We start from the raw sequence: 8,792 nt of genomic DNA, 5'->3' as shown, positions 1-8,792 counted from the left end.
TGTGTATATATATATATATACGACATTTTTCAAGACATTTTTTGTAACGTGGTTGTTCAGTATTCAGTTAACAAAACGTTTTATTTCATTAAATTAACCTTGACCAAATGACAACTAATAATTCCGATATCCAATGGTTTCTTTACTCGTGCGTAAAAAAATGATCCAGTGTAGTTAAAGTAAAAGTGGTGCGGCCCAAAGATGACTATCAAACGTTGACCATTTAAAGCGAAGATCCTCAAATTAATAAATAAATATTACTGTAATGAAGTAAAAAAGAAGTATTTTCTATCTAAAGATGATGAAATCTATTGACCAAAATAAGTCACTTTCTTCAGCTTTGCTCCTTTGAGATCAAAGAAATGATTGTGTCGGGACACCAGATTTAACTTGAAACACGTTTTATGACACCAGTCGATGCACTGTGTCATGAAGAATAATTTTCTTCCGTACATATATATGTGTGTATTCCATCGCTGTACACAGACAGCCGCCGTCAGCTGTTAACTCTTTGTCTTATATCCCTTTGTTACGTGGATTAACTTTCATTGTTATTCATTTACTTATGTATTGCATTATTATTGCAATTTTTTCACTACATTACTGTACTATATTTCTTCTTTGTTTAGTCGTCTTCCTTTCATTCATCCTCGCCATTAGTTTACTCAATGTCTTCAATTCTTTCCGAGCTTTTTTTAAAATTTTTTCGCTCTCCAACTAGTCTGCATGAGGATCTCTTATCAGTTCTGCGCTTCATGCGACGATGCTTCTATAGACTAATTGAGGTACACATAAACGTTAAAGCGTTCTGGATGGCTTCGCAGTTTACTGAAGGCGGATTTAATGTTCATGGGGTAATTGTCTTACTTTTGCAAAATAGAAAAATATCAGAGTGTGTGATCCGCTAACCTATTTGAGAGTGTTTATACACTACAAACTAATAAGCTTTCATGCATTTTTTTGCCATTTCGTGATCGACCTCATGATCTTATCACTACAAGATGAACTTTTATGTTGAACAAAAACGCTCTTTCAAAAGTACACGTCTTTCTAATTCTAAGCTTTTCTACCAAAAGGATTAGTTCACCGGCGCGTGGAGACATCTTGGTTGAAGTTCTAATCGATTAACCTAGACAATATGTGACTGGAGCTAAGGGACCCGCATGTAATTTATTCGACATCTGAATGGATAATTGTAATGTGAACAGCGGGATCGATAGCAATGGTCTTCATTGCGAAGTTACTGATCATTGGGACACGAATCTAACTTGAAGCAATTTGAACTGCGTTTTCGTTGATATTATGAAAACCGGGTAAAATTAAATTACCGCTTTTTTTGTTAACTACATATGGACTATCTTTTTTAAACGATTCTGTTGGTTTTACTCATTTGTGAAGAAGCTCTCACTGCTTTTTTTCTGTCCTGACGTAGTTCGAGTTCTTTAACTGTAAGGTTTTTAAGATTTCAGGTATTTTCTAAAACATCGCTGCTACGTCTGTAAACTTTTGTCATGAGGAACTTCTTGAAATTAGAAACGTCACTCGATATTTAGCATTTTGTTAAATACCAACCCTATATGTTTGCCGGTAAGAGTTGGAAGCTTTAACTTGTACTATGCGTGGCTATTCACGGACCATCGGATATTTGCTAGCCATAGGTTTTAGTATAACAGTTTTATCTGACTAATATTATGTAGGTTTTATAGAAAAGCATGGATACGAAGAACTTTAGTGATATGTAAGGAGCTTTAGTTAAACTTACTATACATAGACAAACTTAATAACCCAAAAGGAACGTTTTTTTCAATTTAAAAAATTATGTGTGAAGCCAACTGCTTTTTTTCACATTAACCCATTTATATGAATCTCAAATGAATTTTAATGGTTTAATTTCTTCTCATAATTGTGTTAAATAAACTACACGTCATCATTTGAGCAAACGGCTCACAAAACATTCATTAAGAATGCCCCTGATTGCTATAGTTAAAAAAAAAGTAGTACGAAAAATAAAAATGTCGGGTTTGCTGCTGCTCAAGCACCTGTAAATTTGGACTAAAGCTTTAGCAACTGTCTATAACGCGTAAGGCGGATGAAAGAAGTGCAACGATTTTCTATGATTCCAATGCAAAGGCTTGATAATTGTCCTTTTTATGCTGTCAGTCAGTGACCATTTGCCGTAAATTAGTTTAGTTGTCTTTGCAAGAATTAAAAGTAAATGTTAACTTTTTGCCTATATATCAGTTTATGACTCGAACCATGACAGTTTGATGTACTTTCGATGCTAGTGTATTAGATAATTCTGTTCATTAACTCAAAGAAATGTTAGAGAGTACTCACACATTATTTTAATCTACCGTAACGCACCATAACAAGCTATTGCTGTAACATTAAATTTGGCGTACGTCACTCAAGTATCGGCTGTTAGAAATGTAAAATACTGACGTGCTTCATATTTATATTTTTCAAGAAAATGATGTAAGAAGTCGCAACGAACTCGTGCCAATATCATATATTTTAGAATGAGATTTTTTTGTAAACATATTAGAGATCCTAATTGGAAAACTTCTAAGATCCCTCAAAATATTTTTGCTAGGTTACATTAAAAATCGAAATAAGGCTGCCATTGCATCTCTATAGTAGCAGTGGTATTTAAGTCAAAGTCTCACTTGTTTTTTTAATAGCTTGAACATCGTTATTGTGATTAGTTGATATAGACAATGGGTGTGTATGTATATTTTTTAACCGTTAATACAAAAATGAACTAAAGTTCCGTCTAGTCACAATATAACCGGCAATTATGTGAAACCTTGTCTTTGATTTATTTAATCATACAAGTTGTCTGATATTATATAAGAATTAATATGTCATATTTATAAGTGCTCTATGTATGTTAAAGTACAATTGTATTGTATGCACGCAGGAAGTCAATATTTTAATTTTATGTACCCTCTCTGATAGACTGCTCAGCTAAGACCATAGCTTCGCATAGTATCTAAAGCATCATCATATTGTACACGTAGCGCTTTGCAGATGAAAGCCCAGTACACCAGATGGATTCAAACCAAGTATTGCAAAACGCGTGAGTATATGCCAGTTAGTTCTGTCCGTCCCTTTTCAAGTCACACGCATATGTTGTAAAAACCGGGATCGATTTCCCCCCATACTCTTCTCCCATACATTAATGAATTTAAAAGCCAACGTAATGCAGTAGGTCTGCGCTGATTCTCTACAAATAGAGGGGCTTCGCCTAGAACGTACCCGTCTTCGTTCAACAATGAGCAATACGGAGCGGCGTTGCGTCTGTCAGCGAGAAAGCTTAAGCCAGCGGCTCTAGCTTTTCAAACGGAATGTAAGTTGACCAAGCACCGCATCGGCTTTGCTACATTTCGCATGTGGATCTTATTGCTCTGCAACAATATACCAATATTTATATGTAAACGGTATATTATAACAATAATGCAGTTGTAGCGTTAAATAACTTGGAAATATATTTAGCATGTTAAGATCTTCAATGAGTGCACTACTCCTTAATGTAATTACTCTAAGAATTACATTTACTCAATAACCTAATTGTCAACAGGAAGTCACCTTTAATATCAGAGTGCCTATTTTTTACATTACAACTGATGCTTGCATAATGTGCTTTATCTAAAAGTCACCTATTCCGCTGCAGCAACCCTTTGCCTGCTAAGAGATGTATCAATCGATTTCATAACCCCATCGTTAGATCTTTGTCTAAAGTAATTTATGGGTATGCCACTCATTCTATATACGATAAAATATGAATTGTGGCATAGTTTATTAAGGCATGTGCTCTGTTGTAAGTGAAGACACTTTGTATTTGAATCGCGTAGAAGTAAGTAAATAAGAAACATATTCAAGAACCCGTTAAACGGAACACCTGATAATTAATGTAAGATACCCCAGGCAGCTTTATTCTAAGCACTTTCTTATGAACGGTGTAACATTAAAAACTGCCCTCTCGCGATAATCTCGCATAGTGATGCGGTTATTGTAGCCTGATTGACCAGGCTAAGGTTGATACAATATTCCTTTGGCAGAAACAATGAATGCTCGGAAGGTTCGTTAAAAATTAAATAAAATAGGATACAGAAATTATAAGGCTAGCAAAGGGACCCGCAGCAGATGTACCCTTTCGAACGAAAGAGCCCTGTAGGTTCCTCCCGTTAACTTCAGATAGGAGAGCACTCAGACGTAAAGGAAGCTCAGGACTCTTACTGGACTACGGGGAAAGAGATTGGCAAAATTGCAAAGGACAATGAACCTGTCCTTGTTTCCAGTGCATAACTTATTTAGTGGGAGTAAGGCCAGAGGGAGAAAAAAGCCACACAGGGCATGCGATTGGCACCAATTTTACGAAAGCACTAGAGGACATGCTGCGGTATTTTCTTAGGTTGCACGTCCCAGTGTCAGATCATCCCTGCGCTTCTCACAAATAAAGGCACAAAAAAGGAAAACGAGAAAGATATCAAGCGGTTAGGCAGCGATCCGTTAGCTAGCTATGAAGGCTGCTTTGGGAAGCTGCTGCTTTCATTGACTCGGCAGAGAAGTTGAAGGTACTAACAATAAGGCATTGCGTGAAGATGTGTGGCAGTGTGGGACCACAACTGTGGAGATAGCAGCTTTCTGGGCAGATGATACTAAATACAGAGTAAAAACGACTATTTTCAATCACAGAACTTAGCAATGACTGGATCAGATGGGCTCTGTTCATCGCATGGAACCACTTACAAAGGAGATCAACTAAACTAAATAACTACTTGAACCGAATGAAGCGTTTAATTAGACAGTGAAAACAGTGAGTTCGAAACTGTCTTCGAACTGAAAGGGGTAAAGAAGAACACGAAACAGACCGCTTTTGGCAATACAAAGAGGATGAAATGGCAATAGTAGTTTACGAAATTGGCCAGGCAATTTATTTGGGAACATAACGTTCAGAAAATGATTCTACCAATACGAGAGACAAAGATTATTGACTGCGAATGGCTTATGAAAATGAGGCTTTCTTGGAGCCACTGTGCAATATACCATTGCAATAAACCTGCCGGTATGAGGGGTTGCAATCCTGGTGCGGTCAGAGTAAAGTCAAAATCGATCTTTCGGCCGAACTTACTCCTAATGTCCCTAGAAGTTACGTCAAACCACAAAAGGCAAAGCTCACTCTAAGCCCGGTTACGTACATTAATTATGATAATATAGTCATAAATGCAGGTGGTACCGCGGAGGCGGGGCAAAATTTGCAGGGATTATTCATAAGGGAAAAGACATTCAGGTAGAAGTTTAGAACGCAGGCGTAAGAAAATCTCCAAGTTTTCTTACCAGTGTTAAGCAGACAGAAAATGAGCTGAGACACTGTGAGAAGGATTCTTAGAGACACTTACAAATCACGACGCGTAGGCCGCTACTATGATGGGTCACGGAATCAATCGCCCGATTAGAAGCGTCGGCGTGGATAAGAAGCTGCTTTTTAAGATTCAGAATGATTGCACTTCGCTTTGGACAAGAGAATCATATGATCAGAAACTCTGAAGCCCTGGTAACAGCTGGCACGCCGCTAGGCAGAAACAGCCTTCATTAAAGAGGAATGGTCGCAAGAAAAAACGGCCACTTCAATAACAGCCGTGGATCATTGATCAAACGTCATTTCGAGCACCAACAAGTGGCTGGTCCGCTTAGGCGATTTCCTATTTCGAGTCACAACAAAACTCAAGAGTCAGAAGAAGTCAGAAGTCTGGAAGATGAGTTTAATTGAGGCAATTACTTCCCCGTAGTACTGTTCACGAAGATCCAAGTTTTGTATGTGAACAAGAAAAAAGGCAAATTAAGTTAACCTTGGATATACGATTCTGTTCGAGGAGTTTGTTAGTTATTTCCGCTAAACAGTTAGGACCTCGATGTTGAATAAATGCATTTATCATGAATCCTCTTATGCGTGCTTTTTTGCTCTGTTGAGTCCTATTAAGCCTGTTTTGTAAAAGAAAGTTTGTAGTAGTTGGTGTGATATTGGTTACGGATGCTTTTCATGGGATTCCTAGTCGAAAATTCGTAGTGAGAACAGTGCAGATTTGAACCATGATTGTGACGTCACTTGAATGGTCAAAAAAATGTATTACTTTACTTATTATACGGAATTGTCTATATATAGTTTCGCCGCATTCATGTTTCTCAAATTTGTTTCACGACTTGTTGTAGACACCGAAATTGATGCTGCCACGCTGTAGGAAAGAAATTAAACAAGACAAACAAGCATCCGAGTTCTTCGATACAGTTAGAGTACAAGCCAGAATCCATCGTGAGAAAGTAAACAGATTATGTTTCTGATCTGCCCCGCTAGATTAAAACTGAAACGTTGACTACTTATTTAGTCTAGTGTAAGTATGCAAGATTAAGCAAGAAGTTATCAAATGATTGTTAACACAATATTGGCGAATAGCGAATGACCTGACAAGAGGTGTCTGTCGTATAAATACAAAACAACACTATACTGGCATACGACGCGAAATCATCACAGTCGATAAGCTACGTAGCTGCAACCAAGATTTGATTACAACGACAGCTGTTAGTGAACACGTGGCGCCATTAAAAGGGAAAGAATGCTCTGCGGTCCTTAATTTGAACACTTGCGCTGGTCAGCTTCGAGCAAGCCTTTTAGACGCAGCTGTTTTTACGATTCATACTTAAGCCAGTTTCGCTTTATGTGAGTGATCACTACTCTGAAGCTTCACTGACCGCCATTTATTTAAAGGGGTACAATGGTCTTCGAATCGCAAATGGACGTTTCAACGAAACGAATAGACAATTAGTAATATGTTATTCGTTAAAGGTGTCTGTGTGCAAGATGTTTTACGTTTATCGTGTTCTTTTTCGTAGCTTTTTATGCTGGCGCTTTCCATATACAGGGTTTAATAGAGCCAAACAATAACTATGGAAATTACCTATGTAGTACTCGAAAATACAACAATGACCCTATTGTCGTAAACCAATAGAAGACCTCGGCAAATAACAAAAATTGGGGCACGTCATTGGTGTTAAATTGACTATTTGCTCTATGGTGGCTATATTATCTGGATTTACTTGTGGGCAAAGAATATATTCGTTTTGAACTACAGGCCAAAACTAAAATATCCTTTCAAAATTTTTGCAAATTGGGAATTCCTTTTTTAAAAAGAGAAAAAATAATAACAGATATTTTTTTTTCTGTCTTTTTTGTGAATGTTTTCGCTTTTAGTTGTTTCGCCTTCTTTGGATGCCGTATGAAGAGTGGTAAAAAAATTGACTTAGGGCAATCCTAGAAGTTTACGGCCTTGATAGTCCAACGCTTAAAACGTCTGGCGATAGTTGATCTTCGTCTATATTCTGAAGACAAACTGCCTGTGACGTGCTTCTAGAAAAAAAAAAACTAGGTTTCTTATTGTATCAAGAATAGCGGGTGAACGTATGCCCACAATCACAGACGGCAAAATAAAGGTTACGGTAACTCTAACTGAGCCCTCTGTATACGATACTTTACATGTATTTGAGGTACAACTAGAAACTGGCGTGCAAGACACAACGGGCAATAAGCGTACTGTAGTTACTAATAAAGCATTCGAAACATTTTTATGTTCTCGCACATTTTTTTTATGTATAACAATATACATATAGTATAAGCAAAGTAACTTATCTTGTTACCATTTAAACATTTATCTAGTCTCTCGTAGCAACAACAACAACAACAACAGAGAATATTCATGTTAAATATATATGTTTCATGAGTTAAGCGCACAGAACCGAGATAACCCAACGATAATGCTCTTTTTTTTACATGTGTTCTTTAGCGGAAATATATGTCACACCACGAATAGTGTGTGTAATAAGTACTTTGGCAAAAACTGTCTAACAAATTTTAGTTGATGGCGGAATTTAAGATTTCCTTTCTTCTTTTCCTAGCAGAGAATTTCAAAATGAATTGCGATTTGCGCAAAATGTATAGACTTAAATTCTTTACTTAATCATATATGATCTTGCATAGCTTCTCATCATTTATACGTATTTAGGAAGTATACAAGTGGGAACAAATTATGCAAGCTCGCCTTAAGTTAATACAATAATTCAAGGCTTCCGCCATAATTACTCGAAGACTAATTTTGCTTTCTCTAAATTGCAATCTTAACTAAGCGCCATTAATAATATGCAGAAATGTTTAGTCGACAAAAACAGGGAAAAAATATTACATCGACTATACGGAAACGACCTTTACCGCTAAGTGGAGCGAAGTGCATGAGGATTATCATACTCGACTGATAGGTATATTTTATATACCTATCATTATACCTATAAATAAAGGCTTTGATTAAAAAAAGATTTTAATAAAGTTTCTTTAAATATTTCACTGAGATAATTGTAAAGAAATTTGGCACATTTGACCCGTGACCAGCTTTGTCGAACCACCGATATATCTCTATGGCAGGTTTTAAAACGTTTACTGCATTTTGTGAGCACCTTAAAGTGAATGACTTCTAATCGGAGTTTATTTGTTTAGAAGACGAAAATCGAATGCTAAGGAGCATGCATCATATGTGCTATCAAGGAAATCAAGTGCTCATAAGTAGTTTTGCCGAAGTTCTTGGGAACCAAAACGTGAGTCATCAAGTGCACAATCGTACCCACTGGTTTTACAACGGACAAAAGAGCATTGGCAGATTGGTGTTCCGCAGTATGTACGGTTGAAAGCGTCTAAAATGCAAGACGGCCCAAGCTAGAATATCGCTTTGGGAAAGCAAAGTATTTTG

At 36.9% G+C, this 8,792-nt stretch overlaps 1 long non-coding RNA gene across 1 annotated transcript in view; it reads left to right on the top strand.

Annotated features, from left to right (window-relative positions):
• The window catches only part of LOC111269719 (uncharacterized), a 9,809-nt gene extending 2,186 nt beyond the window's left edge, over nt 1–7,623 (top strand). The window contains exons 2-4 of the long non-coding RNA XR_015314676.1: nt 3,021–3,079; nt 3,237–3,349; nt 7,250–7,623. This is a non-coding gene — a long non-coding RNA (uncharacterized LOC111269719). The remainder of the gene's footprint in view (nt 1–3,020; nt 3,080–3,236; nt 3,350–7,249) is intronic.
• Nucleotides 7,624–8,792: the final 1,169 nt, after the last annotated feature.

Source organism: Varroa jacobsoni, unplaced genomic scaffold, assembly GCF_002532875.2.
Source record: "Varroa jacobsoni isolate VJ856 unplaced genomic scaffold, vjacob_1.0 scaffold_1407, whole genome shotgun sequence".
In the NCBI taxonomy this organism is placed as follows: Eukaryota; Metazoa; Arthropoda; class Arachnida; order Mesostigmata; family Varroidae; genus Varroa; species Varroa jacobsoni.
The sequence above is the reverse complement of the archived record's forward strand: the minus strand, read 5'-3'. Positions and strand labels throughout refer to the sequence as shown.